Raw genomic sequence first — 25,358 nt, 5'->3', positions numbered from 1 at the left:
ACGTTTCAGATAAGCGACTCACACCTTTTTGGTCTCATTATGTCCCAAAGGTTGCCTTTTTCTTTGCTAAATCCAGAAACCCTACAAAACCACCTCCGTGGAGAGCCACTGCCCCACGAGTGTGTGATGCCTGCAGGAGGCAAAGCCAGCAGATGGAGAAGGTGCGGCAGGAGGGCGCTGGCCTGGCCCAGTCGGGGTGGACCCTGGCATGGTGAGTGACGTGGGCCTCGGGAAAAGGGTGGTCGTGGGAGAGGAAGCAGGGTTCACAGTGGGGCCAAGTCCCTCCAGGAGCTCAGAGCCACCAGTGTGCTGGGGGCAGGGGACACCTTGTTTGCCCAGCACCTGCGGACAGAGCAGTTTGTGGCCAACCACAAGTTGGAGCAGTTCATCCCCAACTTTTCCCCCGAGAGAACCCTCAGTGGTGGGGAGTCAGGCCCAACTTGCTCATTTGCAAGAGGAAGAAGCAGGCCCAGAGAGGGGCAGTGACTGGCCCCAAGTCACACAGCCAGCTATGGCAGTGGCAAAGCAGGCATCTGGCTCTTCAAGCCAGGATTCTTGGCCCTGGGGTGGAGCCTGGGGATGTCCTCAACTCGGGGTAAGTCCTCTAGGAGCTCCCAGCATTTTCCTGATGCAGAGGCACTGAAGGCTGGGCCTCCTGCAGACGCAGCTGCTCTCCTTACCACTCCAGGAGAGTGCTGGGCCCCGTCTGGGGCTGCCCCTGTCGGGACCATCTCTTATCACTGTCTGATACGGCGAGGCAACATGAGGAAGTGGTACAGTGTTGGTACTTGGAGCCAGACTGTCTGGGGCCAAATGCGAGCTCTGCCCCTCACTGACTGTGACCTGAGGCGCCCTGTGCCTCAGCTTCTTCATCTGTAAAATGGGCGTGATGAAAATCATGCCTATTTTGTATGGTTATTAGAAGGATTTGATGAGTTAACAAGAAGGAGTACTTAGAAGAGTGTGTGGCAGATAGTAAGGTTTACTGCTTATCTTACACGTTTTCATTCTTCTGGTAACATCAAAGCTTCTTCCCTGGGAGCTGATTCAGTGGGGCTCTCAATCATAGTCACCAACCCTGCCCTGCCCTCAGGATCCTGTGAGTCACTGCACCCTACTGCCCAGTCACTGGGTTGATGAGTAAGACAACCCTGATGAGGGTCTTTTGAGTCCCACGATCCAAATTGACCTGAAGGTAGTTCCCAATAGGTAAGACAAGAAATTCCCCATTTTGCTTAAGCAAGTTTGAAAAGGGTTCTGATCCATGTATCCTCTTTGCTTTATAGAGCAAGGGAGTTCCCCCCACAAGGCAGCCCCCTTCTCCCATGAACCAGGCCTCTCAGCCTTGGCTTTGATCTAGCCCCGAGCTGGGCCAGTGACCCACTCTCAGGGAGTCAGAGGGTGGTTCTCTGTTTGAGCTGTGATTGGAGCTCACAACAAGAGGAAACAAACTCGGGGTGGGAGGGGCGCCGGGTGGCTCAGTCATTTAAGAGATTAAGCGTCTGCCTTCCGCTCAGGCCATGCTCTGCAGGTCTTCTTGGATCGGGTCCTGAGTCAGGCTCCCCACTCAGCGGGGAGTCTGTTTCTCCCCTCCCTCTGCCCCCCCTCCTGCTCATGTTCTCTCTGGCTATCTCTCTCTCAAATAAATAAAATCTTAAAAAAAAAAAAAAAAAGGAGGAAACAAACATGTATAAAGTGCCTTGATGTGCCACGTACGGTGCTGGGCTTTGAGGTTACTTGAGGTGTATTTTACAGGTGAGGAAATGGTGGTTCAGAGAGGTCATCGGACTTGCCCAAGCCCACACAGCCTGGAGGAGGAATCACTTCAGTGCAAACTCAGGTAGTGTGGCCCCAAAGCAGCTGTACTTCCCTCTGCACCATATGCCTTAATACCTGCAGTGGAGCGGGGGAAGGGTTGTTCCGTTAAAACATTTTTAAATTGTAAAAACATATAAAATGTACCGTGGCAGGGACATTTTAAGTCAGTATCATCCTTCTCAGCTAAAAGATGACCTAGAGAATTAATTACTCCAAGTGGACTAGTGTCCTGGGTAACAGAGGTGAGGTCCCATTCATTCACTCAACACATTACTTACTGAGCCCCTAGTAGGTGCCAGGCCATGTTCAAGGCAGAGCCCAGTTTTAAGGTCAGACAAGAGGGCTCCAGGGCTGAGTGCTTAAAGCTGAGCTCCTCCTTGGGGGGCTGACCCTCACCTGTACAACCCCAAGAGGGGGCACCACCTCCTATGCCCAGGAGCCTATCTTGGCCCCTCTGGATCACTCTATTCCAGCAAAGTCCTGGGAAAAGAGCAGGTTCAAGATCAAGGAGAGGGTTTTGTTTTGTTTTGTTATGATTTTATTTATTTATTCAAGGGAGAGAGAGCATGAGTTGGGGGGAGGCGCAGAGGGAGAAGGAAAAGCAGACTTCCTGCTGAGAGGGAGCCCAACATGGGGCTTGATCCCAGGACCCTGGGATCATGACCCGAGCAGAAGGCAGACGCCCAACTGACTGAGCCACCCAGAAGCCCCTCAAGGAGAGTTTAGATACATGGCAGAGTCCCAGTCCAGCCAGCGCAGGAACTCCCAGTGTAGTGTCTCTGAGAAATGATTCTGTCCACAAAGTGTCTGGGGGACACTTAACCCAGTGGTGTACAATGTGCCTAATCACTGCTTTGGGGGGCCCGGTGGAGAGACCGGGGTCAAACACCAGGACATGCAAGCACCACATGGCTATCTATGGACAGTGTTCTGAAGGGAAAGGTGGGGTGCTCTGCTGGTGGTGGGGGTACCAGGATCAGGACCACCTTTCTTGGGAGGTGATGTTTAAGCCAGCCCCTCAGAGGCCCAGAGCCCACCAGTAGCCTCCCCCCACCTTCTAAATTTTCAGTCAGCGGCTTCCTTTGTTCCTTTAGCCCTGGGGGTAGAAGCGGCTTTGTGTCACTAGGACCCATGACCCTTCTTTGCATTTGCTCAGTTGAAAGAACCGGGGTGCTTTGTCTCCGGGGGGTGCTTTGTCTCCAGGTCGTACTCTGAATGACACGGGAACAGCTGTAAGCCATGCAAAGAGCAGAAGTTAGCACAGTCCAGGCACTTGTCTGGCCAAAGGGCATGAGATTAGAGGGAGCAAGGCACATTCCAGGAGCCAGGCTGGAGGGGATTTATGGGGTGATGAGTAGAATAAGGTGAAATTAGGTCTGCTCTCACGCGACATGACGTGGCGTCTGAATGGGATCCCTAGAGCAAGGGGGAGCCATGGAATGTGAAGCGGCTGAGTGCTCTAACTTTCCGAGATTGCCCTGGCTACAGCGAGCCCGCGTCGCTGCAGGGGGCAACAATGGGTAGGAACAAGACAGCGGGTTAGAGGTGCTTCCTTCCTTTCTTTTTCTTTCCTGCTTGGAAGGGAGCGGGTGTCTCAGGGAGGCAACACGGAGTCACAGAATAGAGGACAGGCTCTCTCGGCCCTTAGAAAACTGTAAGCGAATGCCAGGATCCTAAGGGAACTCTACTAACCCCAAAGTGGGTCACTCAACCGAGGGCTCCCGGGGCGTTGCTCCCACTAACAAAGCCAGCCTGCTGGCTAAAGGGAGGCGGAAACTGCTTTCGGGCCCCCTCCCCCGTGTCTCCTGGCTTATAAGTCTGACATCTGTTCCCACCACACGCCTTTGAGCCCTGTGGGGATGACAGCCCCAAGCTACTCCTTGCACTGCACAGAAACTGCAACAACCAGGAAAGGACGGGCCCGGAAGCGGAGGTGAGCCCGTGTGGGCGCACTGTGTTCTGGGAAATGTAGTCCGCAGAGGCCGGAAGAGTCCGTGAGAGCGATGCATGTTGGGGAGAGTAGTTTTCAAGGGATCTGAGAACTCGCGGCGGTGGCCGAGGTGATTCACCCTAACCAAAGGCGGTGGTTGGGGGTTAACAATTTTTAGATTTGGAGTGAATTTGTAGGTTCTGTTTCTGTATCTCCCAGCCACCAACACCCAAGGGGGTTGGAGAATAAAACCTATACATGGTTCTGTGACGCCAGTCGGGCCTGAGTCAGTTATTCCTGAATCGGAGGAGTAAACCAGCTGTAACCTCCCTGAACCTCAGTTTCCTTATCTGTAAAATGGGCAAATTAATAGTTTTTCCTTGGCAGGCTTGATAAGACCCATCAAGCAACTAACAAGGTGCTTAACACGCCTTTCTTGCTTAACCAATCCCTCCTCCCTTTTGAATCAGACCTCACAGAGCATAGGGATGTTTTTTGTAACCCCGAGCAAGAATGGTGCTCCAGGGGCACTGGATGGAGGGGCCTGGGTGGCTCAGTGGGTTAAGCCTCTGTTTTCGGCTCAGGTCATGGTCTAAGGGTCCTGAGATTAAGCCCCAGGGCAGGCTCCCTGCTCAGCCAGGAGTCTGCGTCTCCCTCTCTCTCTGCCCCTTTCCCCGCTCCTGTGCTCTCTCTCTCTCTCAAATAGATAAATTTAAAAAAAAATTTTTTTTAATTGTGCTCCTCTGGAGCACTTGGGACTTTGTCTTTGGAAAGTAGGATTTCTTGCCAGTTCCAGGGGGACATGTAAGGAAATGTAAGGCAATCTTCTCACCCAGAGACCTGACGACGATGTGTGACCTTACTAGCTAGGGCTCAGTGAGATGCAAGTTAAAAAATAAGAGGGACTTCTGAGGCAGAGTGTCCTCACCCAGTATTAGTGGGAGTAGTAATGAATGTATCCTTTATAAAGGCGATTCTGTGTAGGTGCAGGGATCCCACTGGTAAGTATTTATCCTACACACACTGGACAGTTTCAAAATGACAGAAGTTTCAGAATATTCACTACAGCATTGTTTGTGAAACATGATTGGAAACCATGTTTCCCTCTATGGGTAAAGGACAAGTTACATAAATTGTAATGCACTGGGATACTATGTGCCATTGACAATAAGGAGTGTAATGCCATCCTAACAGTCCTGCAAAAAAAAAAAAAAAAAAATGCTTAGGAAACTGTCCGAGAAATCCAGACTGAGGGATATTTTGCAAAACTGTCCTAGACCTTCAAAAATGTTGATGGTGGTAAAAGACAAAATAGGCTGAGAGATTGAATGAGATTAAACAGACACGGCAGTTAAATGCACTGAGCAGTCCTTCGTTGGAATCTGGATTCTTAAAAATTACATTTTAGACCCCTGGGGAAATTCGATTATGGGCTGTATATTAGATAATAGCATTGTATCAGTGTTGACGTTCCTGCGTGTGATCACTGTGTTGTGGTTATGTAGGAGAATGTCCTTCTTAGTAGATAGCTGCTGAACTAACTCTGGGCTCTTGGAAAGTTTAGAAAGAGAAGAGAAACAGAGCAAAGGCAGCGCATATTAATAATCGGTGAATCCAGGTTTAAAACTGTGGGTGCTCATGTTCCTCTTCTTGCAACTTTTTTATAGTATTGAAACTTTCAAAGTAAAAAGTAGACATAAAAACACACACACACAAACGAGGAAGCTCCTTATGCACTGATGGGGGAAAAGCTTCAAGAAACACTGGCAACCTTTTGTTTGCTTGTTTGTTTGTTTGTTTGTTTGAGGCAAGGTGCAGAGGCAAAAATGCACAAAACACCCAGAGAGAACACACAAGAAAGAGATGACAAAGGCTGCCCCTGGGGCAGGGACTTGGGAGGGGGTCAGGAGTGGGAAAGTCTTGCTTTTCTTTCTTACCCTTTTAGACCCTTTGAATTTTGTATCATGTCCATGTATAACGTGTTCAGATAAAAAAAAAATAATAATAACTTCGAAGAAGACTATTTCTGGGAAAGCACTTGTGGTCAGAAAACCCCAGACTGGGCTCCCCTACACCCCAGCTGTAGACCTGTTGGGAAACCCAAAACAGAAGGAAGGAAAACCAGTTACTTTCACATCCTTTCCTACATCTGCCCCTCATCACAATCCAGTGAGGCAGGTTTTAGTGGACCCATTTTATAGATTAGGAAAACTGAGGACCAGAGAGTCTTAGCAAGTTGTCTGAAGTCAGACAAGTGATGTGAGACACTCTTAGAGCTGAGATGGAAACTGAGACCTTTCCGATGACCCAGCCTGGCTCCTTCCCTCCTACAGGTGACCTCTCCAAGGGCTGGAAAAGGCGGGAGAGGGTCCAGGGTGGAAGGGCAGGGGTGGGGCTGACTTCCAGGCACTGGGTGCTCACTGAAGCTCAGCCCAGCTGCCTTCCCGTCGTTGAGTTTACAGGGGGCTCTCCAGGCAGGAAACAGAAGTCAACGCTGGGCACCCAAAACATGGGTCTGATTTACATGTTCATGCGCAACTGGTTTGGGGGTTTATTTGGGGGATCAAGAGTTAACTCAGCCAAAGAGCCTCTTCCCCGAGCCATCTGGATTGCTTTTTACCATCTCTATCATCTTAAATCTTTAACAAAGTGGCTTTTTAAATTAAAAAATGATAAAGTAATAGAGGACATTGTTATCAGGTCAAAAAGTAGAGTTTGAAGGGCAGTTGGACATTTCTGTCAAATTTTAAAACATACGTTTGTGTTTTGATATGTGATCCAGCGTTTACACTGGAAAACAATTTTTTTTCTGTAAATATTCTCACCCAAGTATTCAAAAATACATATAGAAACAAGCACTGCTTATAAGAGAAACAAAGGCACAGAACCGTAAACAACCAGTCAATAAACACAACCAAGACCCGTGAATTTGCTGAATTTGCTGACCTTGAAAGGTGTCTCTAATATTGTTAAATAAGCAAATTATTTGATTCAAATGTAAAAAGAGCATGTCATTTTCATTTCATTGAAGAATAGTGAGGTTGACCACCTTTTCCTTTTTTTTTTTTAAGTTGGCCAATTGTGTTTCCTCTTAAGTGAATTTCTAAAATATGACTGTCCCTTGGTCTTTTGTCACACAAAATGGGTATAAACTTATGGTACCATGTCTCTAAGAGTTTCTATTTATATTTCCAGTGCTTCCTTGGGGGGGGTGGGCGGGATTTTGGAAAAGAGGTTGCTGAACTTGAAGTAGAAGACGGTCTCCATCTTAATAGAACAAGTTACCCTGTGACATGAAGGGCTCTGAGGAGAAAGGAGCCTCCTGCCCAAAGCATTACTCCCATTTCTTCCTTTCTTTCATTTTTAGGATCTTCCCACAAAGCATCCTGTTTGGTTCTTGGCGGATAGTTTGGAAGTGGAGGTGGTTGTACCCTTTGAAAGAGGGAGGAATGGGAACCAGAGATCGCTTGCCAAGGTCTGGAGAGACTGAGATGAGTGAGGGGCCCAGGAGAGACCCTAAAAGGAAAAGATTCAGGAGGCAATCGCTCTCAGGCTCCCACCCACTCTTGCCTCACTCAGGTCCCAGCCCAGCTGACTGCTTCTTGACCATAGAACATGAGATCGGCAAAAGCCTCTTGTACCATAAGGCTAGAGCAGTCTCGGATCCTTCAGAGCTAGACTCGAACCCGTGGTGACAACAGACCGATAAAGTGACACCTGCTGCATGAGAGGCAGCAGAGTTCTGGCTCAGCCCCTGAGATAGTGTCCCTGACCCTTCATGCTGTGCTGTTTTGGGGTGGGGCTACTTCCTTCCCTGGAGGTGTTTGAGAATTAGACTCTGCCTTGAAGAGAGTTCCAGGTGGACCTCTGGAGAGATGGGGATCACCCCATCATCAAACCCATTTCGTCCTTAAGGTTCTCTTTCCGCTTGTGGTAGGAATGGAAAACCATGGCTGGTTTTCTCTGGATGTAGCCTGGGCCCAGCCTCCACCTGCTGCCAGCCCACCGCGGGCCCCAGGGCCTCTGAGATCGCCCCTGGCATGAGAGTAACCGTATTTTATCAAACACATCTGCCAAGGGGACATTGCCTTTAGCGATCAACATCTCATGCCTCACTGAGCCCTCACCGGTCTTTAGAGGCAAGGACTTGGTTGTCTCCACATTCTAGATGAGGACACTGGGGCCCAGAGAAGGTGAGCAACCTGGCCAGAGGCGGGATTTGAACCCACAACTCCAGAGGCACATTCCTCACCGTGATATCCCGCCCCTCCATTTCCCATGAGCTCTGAGCTTGCTGAGGGCTGGCCACTAGACTGGGGAAACCCACTGTCCTGTGGACCTTGGGGATCCCCAAGGCTGGAGGCCTGGAGGTCCCCAGAATTCTAGAGAGTTTTCAGGAGGTCACTGTAGGGTTAAAGCAGGTTCTATCTTCCCCCGACTTCCTTGGGTGGGAGGTTCCCAGAAGTACAGGGCCGGCTCGGTGGTGGCCCCTTTTCCCGCGAGGGGAGGGAGAGATAGGAGTTGGGACATGTCCTCTTTGAAGGTTTTCTCTTGCTGCTCTGACCACTTCCTCTTTTCCCTGGGGCGGAGGCCACTGTGTCGGCACTAATAGCAGCCCTGAGGCCTTTGTGTCTCTCCTGGAAGGGCTCGGCTGCCTGGGCAAAGAGCCCTTTTCCACCAGCACTTCCATCCCCGCCCCTCCAGGGCCTCCCCTGAGCCCCCGGGGGCAGGGAGTGGGCTGCCTGAGCTCTCCCTCAGCCAGACTGAAAACACTGCCTACCCGCTCTGGCTGCCCACCCTCCTTACAGGCTCCACGGGGGCTGAAACTGCCTCCAGAAACTTCCATGGAGGATGTGGCCCAAGTTCATGACTCCTGAACTCCAGCCAGACCGGTCTGGATGCTCAGGGAGGTGAGGACCCCGGCCCTGGGTAAGTGCTCCAGCCTAGCCCTGGGCATCTCAACCATGAGTGCCCCTGGTGGGCTGAGGAGCTGCGGCCTGGGAAGAAGATGGGCTTTGAGAAATGTGCACTTGGCCAGGTTGCTTTTCTTCTTGGACCTCAGTTTTCCCATCCATGCAATGGGCACAAAGAAGACCCCTTCCAGAGGTTGCAGAAATAAACGTGGTGCTGTATGTGTCGTGTTAGGCAGAGAGCCTGGGACACAGCAAGGGTTTAGGGCCTAGCCTGGGTCCGGCAGAGCCTGCAGCGGGTCTGAGCCACCCAGGGCTCACCCCTCTCCCCCAGGCCCTGCTGAGGGAACCCAGTCGCAGCTCCCCCAGTCTGTTCCCCACCTCCGCCTGTCCCAGCATCCCTCGCTTCCCTCCTGTAGCAGATACAGCCCTCAAGCTCAGCTTGACAGGGAGTGTGACCGCTGCTCTGTGGCTTGTAGGCTCCCCAGCCCCTCTAGCCAGTCAGGTCAAACAGCAAATGTCAGTCCCTGTTGGGGTGTGCCCAGCCCAGCGCTATCCCAAAGCCCTAGGTCAAGGTTTGTTTCATTGTGGTAAAATATGTGTAACATAAAATGAACCATCTTTAACCATTAAGTGTACAGTTCGTGGCTTTAAGGACACTCACACTGTTGTGCAACCGTCACCATTCTCCACCTCCAGAACTTTCTCATCTTCCTGGACTAAAAGTCCGTCCTTGTTCAACACAACTCCCCACCCCTGGCCCCAGCCCCAGCAGCCACCCCTCTGCTTTCTGTCTTGACCCATTGGACCGCCCTCCGTCCTTCTATATGGGATCCTACAGACTTGGCCTTTTTGTCACTGGTTTATTTCAATTAGCATAATGTCCTCAAGGTTCCTCCCTGTTGGAGCATGAGTCAGAATTTCCATCCTTTCTCTGTTTGAATATCGTCTCCTTCTCTGTTGAGACCAAGTTGTGCTCATTCGCCTAACCCTCAGGGTCCTAACCCTCAGGGGACCCTTGGCTAGCTCACACACCCTGGCTGTCTCGAACAATGTGTGAGCAACACACACGGGTGTGCAAATGTCTGAGACCCAGTTTTCAGTTCTTTGGGGGTGTATACCTAGAAGTGGAATTTCTAGATCATGTGGTGATTATGTTCAACTTTTTTGAGGAACTGCCCAAAGTCTTGGGGTTTCAAGTAGGACACAAACATTGGGGAAGGCCCCTCAGGCCACACTGTGGACAGGGAGATACAGAATCAGGAGCTAGACATCATGGGTTCAAATCCTGGTTCTGCCACTTCCCGAGGGGGTGACCTTGGGTGGGTCACTTACCCTCTGTGCATCAGTGTCTCAGCTGTACTGTGGGATGCGGGCAGCAGCTGCCTTGTGGGGCTGAGGTGGTGCGGGGAGCATGTCCTTAGAACGGTGCCTGGGCCCCAGAAGCTCTGGTAACCGTTCGCTCTGTGTTGTTCCAGGGATCTGATCCTGCGAACCCGCTGCTTCCGTGGCCCTCCCCCAGCTTGGCCCCTCCATAGAGCATCCTTTTGGAGTCAGCCCTCTTCCCTCCCCAGGACTCTGATTTCTTTCCCCCCTCTTTTCCAGGTCCCTGCGACTCTGTCTTCAATGAGGGAGTTTCTCTTTCCCTGTCCATGGTTAACCTCTTGAGGAAAAAAGAAATCAGGAAGCAATGGCTCCGACTAACTCTGGGAGGGCCTGAGCGCAGGAGGGGAAACCAAGGCCGATCGATGGTCATGGGCACAGGAGAAGAGGAGCCATTTCTTCCTTTGACCTTGATCATGCCATTCTCCTGTGGCCACGTTCAGTCTGGGTCCTGAGTTTGGGGAGGGGTGCGGAGAGCTGGGAGGGTCCCTGAGGACCGCCCACAGGCATGATGACAGGGACGGGGAGGAGGCTCTCTGGATTGAGATGAAAGGAGCCGTGGTTTGGCGCTTTCGTCTCGAGGAAAGCCAGCTGGAGGGTTCCGGTTAGTGGGGGCTGATTACCCCTGTCCCTCGGCCAGCAGCCAGGGATCCATGGGCTCTAGTCCCACCTCTGGTGGAGCCCCAGCTGGTGTGCGGGTGCAGCCTGGCCAGCTTGCCTGGTCTGGGTCCCCGGCGTATACTCCCCGCTTCCTTGCAGGAGCTGCTTCTGCCGGCTCCGGGTGGCTCCAGGAGAAAGGTCAAGGCAAGACCTGGCAGGCTGAGGGCTTTGGTCCTTAGAGACCCTGCCTGGAGGTTGACCCTCGTCATCGAGGTTGGCTTCTGTTTTTTGCCTCCTCCACCTGGGACAGGATAGGACGGAGAAGCCTCCGGGATGCCCCCCACCCCGTACCCCTTCCCATTCTCTCCCTTTCCCATCCTCTTTCTTTTCCTGTTTTGTCTTCTCTGTTCCTTTCCGCATACCAGGTAGTAGGTGATGTGGAAATTCACAAAGCAGTGCACCTCTCTTCACAGTTTATCGACATCCAGAGCCTGGTAAGGAACCAGCACTCAATTTCACTCAAGTCGCCTTTAGTGAAGGACTTTCTGCATGGCCCTGTGGCAGAGCTCATGAACGGGGACCACACCTGACGTTTCTCCCTAGCATTGTCAAGACCAGCCTGTCTCCCATATTTGCCGACGTCCACCAAGGGGCACTAATATTTGTTCTGGGGCATTGGATAAAACATGCCACAAAGATTAAGTAGAAAAACATGTAGAAAACGCCTGGAGCATCGTAGTCGTTAAAAAAAAATAGTTACCATTATTTTTTATTTTTTAACACAATGATTATATAAAAAGGGAGGACAGTGGTTTTTTGTTTTGTTTTAAAGATTTTATTTTTTCATTGAGAGAGAAAGAGCATGAGTAGGGGGAGGGAGAGAGGGAAGGCAGAGAATCTCGAGCTGACTCTGTACTGAGCTTGGAGCCTGACGCAGGGCTTGACCTCGCAACGCGGAGACCATGACCTGAGCCCAAGACTTGAGCCAAAACCAAGAGTCAGACGCTTAAGCCACTGAGCCACCCAGGTGCACCCAGGGAGGACGGTGTTTTCAAAAGTATTTGTTGAACACCTGTGCTGTGTCCCAGTCTGCCCTGGGAGTCAAGATGACTTCGCCAGCCTGGGTCAGAAGCAGTGAGCTCCACAAAGGTCATCTTCCCAGGAACAGCACAAAGGGAGGAAAAGGTGGGAAGGGGAACAACCAGCTGTGTGTTCTTAGGCCCACTGCCTGGCCTCTCTGAGCCTCCGTTTCCTGATCCGCAGAGGCTGGAAATCCTCCCTTGCCTTTCTACCGGGGTCAGGGGTGAGATAAACAGAGACAGAACGTGTGGGCAGTCTTGGCAAGCAGGAAAGTGCTGTCCAGCGGAGCAAGTGGGTGACTGAGCAGGAGACAAGCGGCCGCCTCTATCTTTAACTGAAGTGCAGGCTCTCGGATCCCGAAAGCCGTCTCTGCAGAAGCTTGGAGAGCACCCCTCAGGGACGCTGCAACCATGCCATTAGGAAAAGAATGTTCTACAGAGTTCATCCAAAGACAGTCATTCCCCGGGTGAGCCCGGCTATGAGTGTAGCCACGCCCACCCTCCTCGGTCCCATGCCCTGACTCCGGGCCAGTTGACACAGTATGTTTCCAGGGAGACCAGCGAAGGTGACAGCATTTTCTGGGAGGAAAGATGGGCTTGTCCAGGGGCGCAGTGGGATTTCAGAGGTCGATGCCAAAGTCATGGGGGAGAGCCGTCACTATCCCATCAGGGCAAAGAACAGGGTTGCCAAGCCCATCGGTGAGGCCTGGTGGATGGGCCGCGTTGCCCCTGCAAGGCCATTTGGATGACTTGCCGTTTTCCCTCCTGTTTTTCAGACAGAGCTTAGTGGGACAGGAGTAATTTGCTGCTGGTCTCTATTACTACTGCCAGCAGTCAGGGTACAGAGAGGTTGGGTACAGAGAGGTTGAGTTGCCCAAGCTGGGGAGCTACACTTTGACCCAGTTGTGTCTACACTGCAGAACCTCGCTCTTTCGGTGGCCGCACCACTTTTACCTTGCTTTCTTGGCTGTTTGTTCCAAGTCTGATCTGTCTTGGGGACCCTGCAACCTGGAACCCAGGCCTGGAACAGACATACCGGTCCTCCACACATGTTTTCTGAAATAACGTAAGAGATCCCAGTTGTTTCCACTTGCTGCTACTTTGGGAGAGGGAGAGGAAATGTGGTAGGAAGTGGAGTGACCTCGCATCTTTTGTGCAGGGATGTTTGCTGGGCCTGAAACCCGGTTGAGATGGAGCGTTTTGAAAAGAGAGTAGTTTGGAGTAGTTGCGTCTCCTTTACTTTTGGGTGAGTTCTTTTTTTTTTTTTTTTTTTTTAAAGATATTTATTTGATAGACAGAGATCACAAGTAGGCAGAGAAGCAGGCAGAGAGAGAGGAGGAAGCAGGCTCCCCGCTGAGCAGAGAGCCCGATGCAGGGCTCGATCCCAGGACCCTGGGATCATGACCTGAGCCGAAAGCAGAGGCTTTAACCCACTAAGCCACCCAGGCGCCCCTTGGGTGAGTTCTTTAACTAAAGTCCTGGGAAAGACCCAAATTGAAAATTCCATCCGTCTTTCTTCCTACTTTCTTTCCTTCTTCCATCCAACCACCCACCCATCCACCCATCTACCCCTCTATCCATTCACCCACCTACCCATTCATCCATCCATCCGTCCATGCCCCCTTTATAAATCTCCATTAGTCATCTGTTGCTCCCTGGCACCAAAACTTAATGGTTTAAAAAACAATAATTCATTATCATGGTTTCTGAGGGTAAGGAATCAGGACTGACTGGCTAGTTAGTGCTGGCCGTTGGTGAGAGACCTCAGTCCCCCTCCACCTGAGCCTTTCCAGAACGCTGTTCGAGTGTCTTCCCAGCGTGGTGGCTGGCTTCCTCCTAAGAGAGCAGCCCAAGGGACAACGCAGAAGCTGCAATGCCTTTTCCATCCTAGGCTCATACATCAGACATTGTCCCTTCCACAGGATTCTGTCATTCAGAGTCAACCCTTGTTTAGTGTGGGAGGAGGCAACACAGGGGCATAAAGCCCAGGAGATGAGGCTCACTGGAGGCCATTTTGGAGGCCAGCAACCACCATTCGTCCACCCATCTAGCCATCTTTTTGTCCTCTGTCCATCCATTCAATCAATAAATATTTGCTGGGCTCCAGTTCGTGCCAAGGCCTGGAAACAACACACATACACCCCAAAACCAACCCAAAACCCACAGAAAAGAGGAAGCCTCACAGAAGAAAGCCACTGTTGAACATTTCCCTCCAGTTTTTTTTTAAACATTTTAAAACAACTTTATTGAGATACAATTCACATACTATACCATTATCTCACTTAAAGTACACCATTCACTGGTTTTTAGTGTATTCACAGTTGGAAAACCATTGCCGCAAGCAACTTTAGAATTTTTTTTTTTTTAATCACCTCAAACAGAAACCCCTGCCCCTTAAGCATTTTCTCCCCATTTCCCCTTTTCTCCAACCACCTAAAATCACACACTTACTCTCTCTCTCTCTCTCGATTTGCGTTTTTCTGGACATTCCAGGTAAATGGGACCGTACATTATGTGCGGTCTCGTGACCGGCTTCTTAGCGTGATGTTTGCAAGGTCCATCGGTGTTGTGGGTGGACGTCAATCCTTCAGTCCTCTTTGTTGCTAGATACATTCCGCTGGACGGGCAGACCACACTTTCTTTATCTACTTATCAGGCGGTTGACATCTGCCTTGTGTTCCCACCATTTGGCTGTTGTGAATAACGCTGATATTAACATTCATGGTCAAGTTTTTGTGTGGACATGTATCTCCAGCTGTCTTGGGTCTACACCTCAGAGTTAGAATTGCTGAGTCATACCATAACCCTATGGTTAACCTTTTGAGGAACTGCACTATTATTTTCCAAAGCAGCTGCCCTATTTTACATTCCCACCAGTGCTGTATGAGGGCTCTGATTTCCCCCCATCCTTGTCAACACTTGTGATTGTCCTTTTTTTTTTTTTTTTTTTAAAAGAAATCTCTACCCCTAATACGGGGCTCCAACTCAAGACCCTGAGATCCAGAGTCCCACTTTCTACCGACTGAGCCAGCCTGGTGCCCCCCCTGTTCCTATTTTTCTATTTTTGCCTCCCTGGTGTGTGTGGTGTCTCATGTGATTTCATTTTGCAGTTCCCAGGTGGTTAATGATGTTGAGTATCTTTTCATGTATTTTTTTGGCTATTTGTCTATCTTCTTTGGAAAAAAGAAAAATGTCCATTTGGATTTTTTTGCCCATTTTTTTACTGGTTTGTGTGTCTTTCCGAGTTGTTAGATTCCTTTATATTCTAGATATATGACACAAGTCTCTTATCAGAGACACGATTTTCAAATACCCTGCCACATTCTGTGGCCTCTAGTTCTTTTCCATGGTACTTTTTTCTTGATTATTAAGATATTTACTGAGATATTTGAACAATGCAGAAATGTATAAAGACGTGGGAAAAATAACCACCCAGAGATCGTGATTCATAATTAATCATATTTCCTTTTTTTGCCCACTTAATCAATTCAATTATGTATTTCTTTTTTAAAAATATATTTATTGGGACGCCTGGGTGGCTCAGTTGGTTAAGCGGCTGCCTTCAGCTCAGGTCATGATCCCGGTGTCCTGGGATCGAGTCCCGCATCGGGCTCCTTGCTCGTCAGGGAGCCTGCTTCTCCCTCTGCCTCTGCCTGCCATTCTGTCTGCCTGTGCTCGCTCTCTCTCCCTCTCTCTCTCTCTCTGACAAATAAATAAATAAATAAATCTTTAAAAAAAATAAAAAATAAATAAAAATATATTTATTTATTTGAGAGAGAGAGAGAGCACACAAGCAGGGGGAGCGGCAGTGGGAGAAGCAAAGTCCCCGCTACTTGAGTAAGAATCCCAGTGTGGGACTCGATCCCAGGACCGCAGAACCATGGCCTGAGCCAAAGGCAGGCGCCCAACCGACTGAGCCCCCAGGTGTCCCCATCTTACCTTTTTGACAGGTAATATTTGCACAGATACAGAATTCTAAAATCGGCTTTGAGTATGGGTGACTAATGACATTCTTTTTAAGTATGCTTTACACCCAACATGGGACTTGAACTCGTGACCCTGAGGTCAACAGTCAAACCCTCCACCGTTTTCTTTATACGTTTAGCAGTCGCCCTGAAGATACGACATATCCAGCAGTTGTAGAAGGGAGAGCAGGAACCCTGTCCAGTGTTGGCCAAAGCAAGGAATTTACTCAAGGATGTTGGGTGGCTTGTGTATTTTCCAGAAGGGCAGAGATCCAAGTCTGGAATCCACACTGATGGAAGCAGAGCAAAACCGGGCACTGGATGGTCCGGTGCAGACAGGACAGCCGGTTCTGCTGGGCTCGGATGCTGTCATCTCTGATCCTGCTGCCGCTGGGCGCCAGGGTCCATGCCCTCTGACCCCTGCTTCTCCGGTCGCCAGCTTCTGAGCACGAGCCTGGTGGGGCTGCTGTGCCTGCCTGTCAGGGCGGGCGGGGATTACCTGCCCCTGAGCTGCCACAGAGTCTGGGAAAGCAAGGCTCTGGTGTCCCCTGGGGTGTATGTAGTCTCATACTGGGAAGACCCCAGCCGTAGGAGGACAGGTTTCATTGGGCAGCCACGAAGAACGGCATAAAACTTTAATATAATTGTGTTTTAATTATAAATTCTAATTCCTCTGATCAGAAAGGCATAGCCTGTGAGAGGTATGTTGTAATCAGGAGGGGCGTGCTGTGCTGGGGCTCGCCAGCTGACCTCGCTCTGACTTTTCTGTCCTTTTCCTGCCACCTGAGCTTAGGCATGATTTGAACTTCTGTGAGCCCAGCTTCTTCTGTACTAAGATGGGGATAATGATCAAACCTCCCTCCGAGGCTGGGCCGAGGACTGAATGAACCATCAGGTGGTAAGTCTTAGGACGGTACCTGTCCCGTCGTACTTGCTATGTTTGTTCTTGTTATTTCCCCAATGTTTTATTATGAAGGTTTTAGGACACACAGAAAAGTTTAACAAATTGGATGGCAAGCATTCTGCGACTTACGATCCTCTGTTATGGTTTTGTTTGTTTGTTTGTTTGTTTTTTGTTATGTTTGTTTTGTCAATCTCTATCCATCTGTTTCTTTCCAACCATTCACACATCTTAATTTTAATGTGCTTGAGAGTGATGGCAAATGTATATATATATGTCATCATCATCTTTTTCCTTCATTTTAAAAAATTAATTATCTATTTATTTATTTGAGAGAGAGAGCGTGTGTGTGAGTGAGGGGTATGAGTATGGGGCGCTGGAGAGCAGAGAGTGAGAGACAGGAAGAGGGAGAGAACCTCAAGCAGCCTCCCCAACGAGCATCGAGCTGACGCAGGGCTCCGTCTCACATTCCTGAGATCATGACCTGAGCCAAAATCAAGAGTCGGACACTTAACTGACTGAGCCACCCCGGTGCCCCCATCACTCTTACCTTTTTACAGCAATTCTTTTTTTTTTTAAGATTTTATTTATTTATTTGACAGACAGAGATCACAGGTAGGCAGAGTGGCAGGCAGAGAGAGAGAGGAGGAAGCAGGCTCCCCGCCAAGCAGAGAGCCCAATGCAGGGCTTGATCCCAGGACCCCAGGATCATGACCTGAGCCAAAGGCAGAGGCTTTAACCCACTGAGCCACCCAGGTACCCCTTTAAAGCAATTCTTAACTGTTAGTTTAAATAATATGGGGGTAAAATTTGTCTGGTCCTTCCCCAAACCACGATGAGCGGAGCCTTATAGGGTGACACGGAATTTGTCAGGTAGAGGGAAGAGCAAGAGGACAGATCTGGGGCTTCATCAGGGTCCCTGCAAATGGACATTTCAAGTACTCGTTCAGATTTTAATTAGAGGAGAGGAGGAGGAAGAGGCTGCGGGAGAGGACAAAGAGGGAGAGCTCCTGATGGCAGAGCCCTTCCTGCCTCCTGGAGACCTGGACAATTCTGCTCGGCCTCCAACCTGCAAGCCCACCTTACAAATAAACTCGTCATAAAGCCACAGTAGACATCGATCATCTATCGTGGCGACTGAGAGTCAGGAATGAGGGAGTGGTGGGCAGTTCTGGCTCAGGCTCTCCCATACTGTTGGGGGCAGATGCTGACTTTGGTTGTGTTCATCTCAAAGACTTCCTCATTCCGGCATCTGGCTCCTGGGCTGGGGCCGGAGAGGGGCCTGGAGTAGTGGGGGCGCGCTGTTTCTGTGCAGTGTCCGTGTGGTCTCTCCAACATGATGGCTTCAGGGCCGCTCGTCTCCTTAAGTCAGCTTGGGGCTCCTACGGCGTATGTCCTGAGCCAGCAGAAGCTGTCATGCGTCATCCCTTCTGGCATATTCTAGGGAGCAATCACACAAAGTTACAAAGACTGGCCAGGTTCCACGGAGGAACGTCCACATCATAGTGTAGGCGAGTAGATGGTATGGGTAGGTAGGGGTATCTTCGGAAAACACAGTCTCCCATGGCTGGCTTTTGAATGGATACCCTCCCCTCAGGGGCCATTGAGTCACCACCGATGATCCGGCAGGCGGATGTGGGGTCCTGTGGGCGCCCATCCTCACCCTTGGCAGTTACCTTTCCAGCCTCTAGCTGAGCTCTCTGGTGCTTCCCGTTCTTTAAGTGGCCCACGGCAAGCCCAGTGTCTCTGTCTTGTTTATGACCTCGTGTCCTGATTTGAATAGTGACCGCCCCCAATACATGTCCATCGGGAACCTCAAAATGTCACCATACTTGGATCTAGGGGTTTTGTCCAGCAAGTTAGGATGTCGTAGTGGGTTGGAATGAGTCCTAAAGTCAGTGACTGGTGTCCTTATGAAAAGAAGACACACCCCCCACCGACCCCGCCCAGGGAGACACAGGGAGAATGGCATGTGACAAGACAGGCACAGATCAGAGGGATGGGCCCACCCGTCAAGGGACACTGAGGGTTGCGGGCGGACATGAGGACAGAGGCGTGGACCAGGTTGTCCCTCAGAGCCTCCAGGGAAAACAACCCTGCTGACACCTTGACTGGGGACTTCTGCCCCCCTGAACTGTGACAGAATAAATTTCTCTGATTTGAAGTCACCCGATGAGCGGAACTCTGTGGCAGCAGTCACCTTGTCGGTGATGATGCGGTCCCTTACAAGTCAGTAGTCTGGCTGGCTGGTGGGCAGCCCAGTTCTGACCTGATGCCAAGGTTCAGTCAGGGAAGGATGTCCCCTGTGGGTGCTGCTGTGTGGCTGAGGGAGGTGACACAGGGAGTGAGCCCGGCAGGGCCAGCCCCGGTGACCGGGAGACAGGGAGATTCAACAACAGGTGAATCACCAGACCCCGAAGTTGTTGACTTGCTCAGTGTTTTTTTTGTGTGTGTGTGTTTTTTAAGTTCAAAAAGTCCAGATTGGCCTTTCCAGGTGTGTCCTCAGTCTCCCTGTCTCCAGAGCCGGTGTGATTCTGTCAACAGGAACACTGTTTACAGTGGCAACAGCTGTGACCTTCAGAACCAGGAGGAAAACCACCCTTAGGGGTTTAGGCTGTTCTCTCCACACTTGGGGCCATAGACTATCATTCCCCCCAAATATGGAGGATGTGGGGCACAGGCAGGAGAGGCAGCCACTCGTTGGGGAGGGCTCTGTCCATCTTCTGCTAGAAGGGACCCCCTGGGAGGGTGTGGCTGTACCCCACTTTATGGCTTTTTGGGATTCTGCATCCACTGTGTGCCCCGCCAAAGAGATCAGGCCCCCCCTCTTGAGGTCTTCGCAGGTGCCTGAGAAGGTCCCTGTCCAAGTCCTCACTTAGGACTCTTCCTCCTGCTTAGCTTGTCCTCAGATGTCACCTTCTCGAGAGGCCATGGGGACTGCCTTATCTGTTCCCTCTCCCCTCCCCCATTATACCGGTCTGCTTCCTCTGCTCGTCACAGTACTCCTTGTCCTCTGGGATGACCTTGGTAATCTGTTTCCTTGTTTCTGGTCTGGCTTCCCCATTAGAATGTAAGAGCCCCCGGCCCCCCATGCCATTCCTTTGTGCTCTTTCGTAGTCGACCCCCAGCCCTGGGAACCAGTGATCTATTTTCAGTCTCTGAGGTTGTGCGTCTTCTAGAATGTCGCATCAGTGGAATCTCACTGTCGTGGCGTTTCCATTCTGGTCTCTCACTTAGCGTAACGCATCTGAGCTTCCCCTTCGGCGTCTGCGCGCCTGTTTATTGCCTCTGACGGACGCGGACCATCTCGGTGTGTGCACGCTCGTTTATCTTTTCACGAGTTGAAAGGCATTGGGGTCCCATTTCCTATTTTCAGGGACTTTTGACTAAAGCTTCTATGGACACCGGCAGACAGGGTTGTACATGGACACGGGTTTCCATCTCTCTTGGGTCCATACCTAGATGTGGGATTTGCTGGGTCCTCTGACCGGTGTATGTGCACCTTTTTAAGAAACTGCCCAGCCGGGGCGCCTGGGTGGCTTAGTAGGTTAAGCCTCTGCCTTCGGCTCAGGTCATGATCTCAGGGTCCTGGGATCGAGCCCCGCATCGGGCTCTCTTCACAGTGGGGAGCCTGCTTCCTTCTCTCTCTCTGCCTGCCTCTCTGCCTACTTGTGATCTCTGTCTGTCAAATAAATAAATAAAATATTAAAAAGAAAGAAAAGAAACTGCCCAGCTGTTTTCCGGGGAGACAGCACCGTTTTGCGTTCTCAGCCCCTGCTCCCCGTGCTCTCCAACGCTGGATATTGTCTGTGGTCTTTAGCCATTTTAACAGGTGTGTAACCATTTTTTTTTTTTTTTTTTTACCAGCTCAGGTAGGTAAAATTTATTCTCTGTCAGGTGACCTCCTGATAGAGAATGAATCTTTCCTCTTCTGAACCTCAGAGCCGAGAATAGTGACTGACACATACCAGGTAATAATGCTCGTGGGCTGAGCGAGTGGTCCACTGAATTGGTATTTAAGGAGAATTTGTCTTGGATTCTGTGCGGGGAGGGTTAATCAATGTCCCCTCTCCCAAAAGAACTCACTAGGAGGTGGTCTTCCTGGAGTCTGCTAGGAAAACCTCCTTACCTTTATGGCTTATACCTCTGTATATCTGCCTGAAGTGCCCGGACTGCTTTCCATCTCTGCAGAGGCTCCTCAAGTGTTTCTTTCTCTGTTGTTTCAGTGGAAGGCATTGGTGCCCATACTGGAGAATACAAAAGAATTGTGGGGTGGGGTTGGGGGTCGTAAAAATGCAGATCCCCAGGGTTCAGATTCAGTAGGCCCAGCATCTCGGGGTGCATCTCACACCTCCCTGAGAACTCCCTGGGGGAGGCAGGAGTCCTCGGAGTGGGGCTCCAGACCTCATCCGCACTGGGCTGTGAAGTCCAGCCCCACGGGCCATCTCGTACCTCCGAGCCTCTTCTGTAAAATGGACACAAAAATGATTGAGCTTCCCAACTCTGTTGCAAGGACTAAATATATTTACCGAATGTAGGGTCCTGGCACGAGGCAGGTATTAAATAAACGTTACTGATTTGGGTTAACCGCAAAGATTTTAAACGATTCCTTCCCACTCCTAAGCTGTCTTGTATTTTAAAGTTTTTTTTTTTTTTTTAAAGATTTATTTATTTATTTATTTGACAGAGAGAGATCACAGGTAGACAGAGAGGCAGGCAGAGAGAGAGAGAGAGAGAGGGAAGCAGGCTCCCTGCTGAGCAGAGAGCCCGATGCGGGACTCGAACCCAGGACCCTGAGATCATGACCTGAGCCGAAGGCAGCGGCTTAACCCACTGAGCCACCCAGGTGCCCGTATTTTAAAGTTTTTATTGATGTATAACTTAATGCAGAAAAGCACACGTAATAGAAGCATACAGTGAGTTCACTTTGTTCAGTGCATTTTCACACGCAGAACACGTCAGTGTGGCCAACGTCTCCTAAAGAAACAGAATGCGGGGCACCCCCAGGGCCCCCCTCAGCTTACCTCTCATTACCACCTTCTGAATATCTGCTTTGCTGAATGCTGACAGCCTTGATTTCTTTTCTTTTCTTTCTTTCTTTTTTTTTTTTTTTTAAGGATTTTATTTATTTATTTGACAGAGAGATCACAAGTAGGCAGAGAGGCAGGCAGGGAGAGAGGGGGAAGCAGGCTCCCTGCTGAGCAGAGAGCCCGACATGGGGCTCGATCCCAGCACCCTGGGATCATGACCTGAGCTGAAGGCAGAGGCTTTAACTCACTGAGCCACACAGGTGCCCCTCTTTCTTTCTTCCTTTCTTCTTCTTTTTTTTTTAAATTTTATTTATTTATTTCAGGCAGAGAGAGAGCATGAGCATGAGAAGTGCAGGAGAGGGGCAGAGGGAGAAGCAGGCTCCCGTCTGACATTGGGCTCGATCCCAGGACCTGAGACAAAGCCAGACAATAAACCAACTGAGCCATCCAGGCGCCCCCAGCCTTAATTTTCGAACAGTTTTCTAGTATAACTAAGATGTGCTCAGTACAGAATATTTAGAAAACACAGAATGGGGAACAAGTCAGAGATGACCTGTTAACATATAGAGCAGCCTTTTAAAAATATTTATTTTTTACTGAGATATGCATAAAGTTGCACAGGTGGTAGGTGTAAGGCTCATTTTTATCAAGTGACCGCTCCTTGTAGCTACAGGATTGAAAGGGAGACTATCACAGCCCCCAGAACCCTTCCTTCTGCCCCATCCCAGGCGAAGAGAACCACACTGTTCTGACTTCAAGGGCATTGATCAACTTTGACCAACCAGCCTGGTTTATAGCAAAGCTTCTCTCTCTCTCTCTCTGGTGCTCTCAGAAAGCTCTCCTGCATCCCTTAAGACACAGTTCTGAGGTCACCTCCTCTGAGAAGTCTTCCCAGCCCCTTGGTTTATCCCTTTAACCCAGCTCTTATCATTCTCTGGTGGTAAATCTCTTCCTGTTGTCACTCCCTTGAATGCTGAAGGGGTTGCCCTGTTACCAATACAGGGCTAGTGGGTTGAACTACGACCTGCCCAAAAGATCTAAGTCCTCCTGCCCTTTACCTGTGAATTTTTTTAAAGATTTTATTTATTTATTTATTTGACAGAGATCATAAGTAGGCAGAGAGGCAGACAGAGAGAGAGAGGGGGAAGCAGGCTCCCCGCCAAGCAGAGAGCCCGATGTGGGGCTCGATCCCAGGACCCTGGGATCATGACCCGAGCCGAAGGCAGAGGCCTTAACCCACTGAGTCACCCAGGTGCCCCAGTTTTTTTTTTAAAGGTTAATTTACTTATCTGAGAGAGAGAAAGAGCAGGGAAGGGGCAGAGGGAGAAGGAGAGAATCTCTACCAGACTCTGTACTGAGCATGGAGCCCCACATGGGGCTCAATCCCTCAACCCTGAGATCATGACCTGAGCCAAAATCCAGTCGGACACTTAACCGAGTGAGCCACCCAGGTGCCCCTCCCTGTAAATCTGACCTTAGTTGGAAATAGGGTCTTTGCAGATGTAATTAAGGATCTCAAGATGAGATCATCCAGAATTTAGAGCACCTTATATGCAGTGACTGGTGTGTGTCCTCACGGGAGAAAGGAGAGAGGTTCGAGACCCGGACACAGGGAAGAACATCACTGCAGACCGAGCAGAGAGGGGAGGCATGCAGCCCCAGATCAAGAAACATCCGACATGGCCAGCAGCCGCCAGCACCGAGGACAGAGGCATGGACAGCACTGCCCCCTAGACTTGGACTTCAGACTTCGGGCCCAAAACCGTGGGAGAATGTGTTTCTGTTGGTTTAAGGTGCCCAGCACATGGTATGTTGTATGCCACCCAGCCACTCATCTGTAGGGTCTGGTGTCAAGCAAGGGCTCGGTGTTTGTTGAATGAGTAAGAACCGGGTTGGGGGCTTGCTGGCCTGTGAAGGGACCAGAAGGGAAACTCAATCCTCGGCTGAGCTTTCTCTGGCTGCCTCAAGGAGCTTTGTGACCCCGCAGGACCCTGCAGGCTACGCACATGACATTGTCCCCCTGCCCTCCCCACCAGTGACCCTGTTTTGCTACAGACTTCGGGCAGCCCCACACGGCATCCAGCATCCAGGCAGATGCGGGATCCCATTCTTTGAGCAAGAGTGGAGACCGACTGGGCCTCACCCCGGTGAATGATAACGGAGAGAAAGCGTGCTGTGGGCTCTGGGGGGGGAGTTTCCTTCTTTCTTGCTTTCCCCTGTTCTGGTCTGGCTGGCAGGAGTGTCAGCTTTGCAAAGAATCTTCATCCTGTTGATGTCCTTGAACTTCTGACCACTCTGTGCCCGCCCCAGTCCCTCCTGGGCTTCCAGCGACATCAGATGAAAGACAGCCTTTTGGTGGGGGCTGAACACATCCAGACGCATGTGCCAGCCCTTAGAGGTAGGGCCTTTCGTCCTCATCGAGAAACAGACTCAAGGGAGACTAAGTCACTTCCCCTGGGGACGTAAGGTAGGAAAGTGGCAGAGCTGGGATTCCCAGCCAGGCCTGTCTGCCTCAACATCCCGTATATTCAGCCGCCTCTCCACACTTGCTCTTGGTTTTAACTGTCTTGATTTTACACGAGGCTGAGGGCCTGGGGAAGGCGCCGCTCAGCCAGCTCTAAGCCCAGCGGGGACAGTGTGTCATATGTTCACGACAAAGCAATGACTGCCTTGTCAGTGCTGGGGCCTCACTGAACCAGGAACAGCGCCCAGGACTTGGACACGCATTAGCAGACTTGCTCCTCCACAGTAACCCTAACACCGATGAGGAACCTGAGCCCCACAGAGCCTGGCCGCTGTGTGCGGAGCCGTGCAGACTGTGAGGGGCGGAACTGGGCTTCAAAAATCGCTCGGTCTCACTCTGGAGCCCTCCCGCCCTGGCCCTAGCCCCCCCATCTATAATATGCGCTCACGGGGTTGGACTCTGATGATGACTGTTGTCTTCCTGGAACCCAGCAGTGCCTGGCTCCTGGAGGGAACTCAGCAAGTGTTTGTTGAATGAATAAATGAGCCCCAGCAGGAACCTGAGGCTTGAGAAGCCTAAAGAAAAGCCTGGGGACCAGAGGTTCTTCCCAGCCATCCTCAGTTTAGGCAGCGACTCCTACGACTCAATAGCAACGAGACAACCCGATTTGAAAGTGGGCAAAGGACCTGAACAGACAGTTCTCCAAAAAAGACATACAGAAGGCCAGTGAAGGTATGTGAAAAGACACCCCACACCACTGGTCACCAGGGAAATGCAAATCAAAACCCAGACGAGATAGCCCCTCACACCTGTCAGAGCACCTGCTATTAAAAAAAAGGTGACGGGTGTTGGAGAGGATGCGGAGACAGGGGAACCCTCGTGCCCTCTTGGTGGGAACGCACACCGGTGTTCCGCTGTGGAAAACAGCGAGGTGGTTCCTCACAAAATGAAAACCAGAACCACCACATGACCCAGCAGTCCCACTTCCAGTATCTGTATCCCCCAAACCGGAAGACAGGATCGGGAAGAGAATCTGCATTCCCACAGCATGAATCACACCATCCGAGATGCAGAAACAATGTACACGTCCAACAGATACGCAGTGAAGAAAATGGCATCTGTACCCACAATGGTTTTTCTGCCTTTAAAAAGCAGGAAATCCAAATAAATAAATAAATAAAATAAATTAAAAAAAAAAAAAAGGTAGGAAATCCTACCATTTGCAGCAACGTGGACGGACCTGGAGGACATCATGCTAAGCCAGGTAAGCCAGTCCGA

At 50.5% G+C, this 25,358-nt stretch overlaps 1 long non-coding RNA gene across 4 annotated transcripts in view; it reads left to right on the top strand.

Annotated features, from left to right (window-relative positions):
• Positions 1-24,908, top strand: part of LOC125089389 (uncharacterized) — a 30,170-nt gene extending 5,262 nt beyond the window's left edge. Inside the window, exons 3-5 of one of the 4 annotated variants that reach the window (XR_007123935.1) lie at positions 77-211; positions 1,756-1,840; positions 23,203-24,908. This is a non-coding gene — a long non-coding RNA (uncharacterized LOC125089389). The other 3 variants (XR_007123933.1, XR_007123932.1, XR_007123934.1) reach the window with 3 other exon arrangements.
• Positions 24,909-25,358: the final 450 nt, after the last annotated feature.

The sequence above is a fragment of the Lutra lutra genome, chromosome 17, assembly GCF_902655055.1.
Source record: "Lutra lutra chromosome 17, mLutLut1.2, whole genome shotgun sequence".
NCBI lineage: Eukaryota > Metazoa > Chordata > Mammalia > Carnivora > Mustelidae > Lutra > Lutra lutra.
This window is presented reverse-complemented; position numbering and strand designations above follow the sequence as displayed.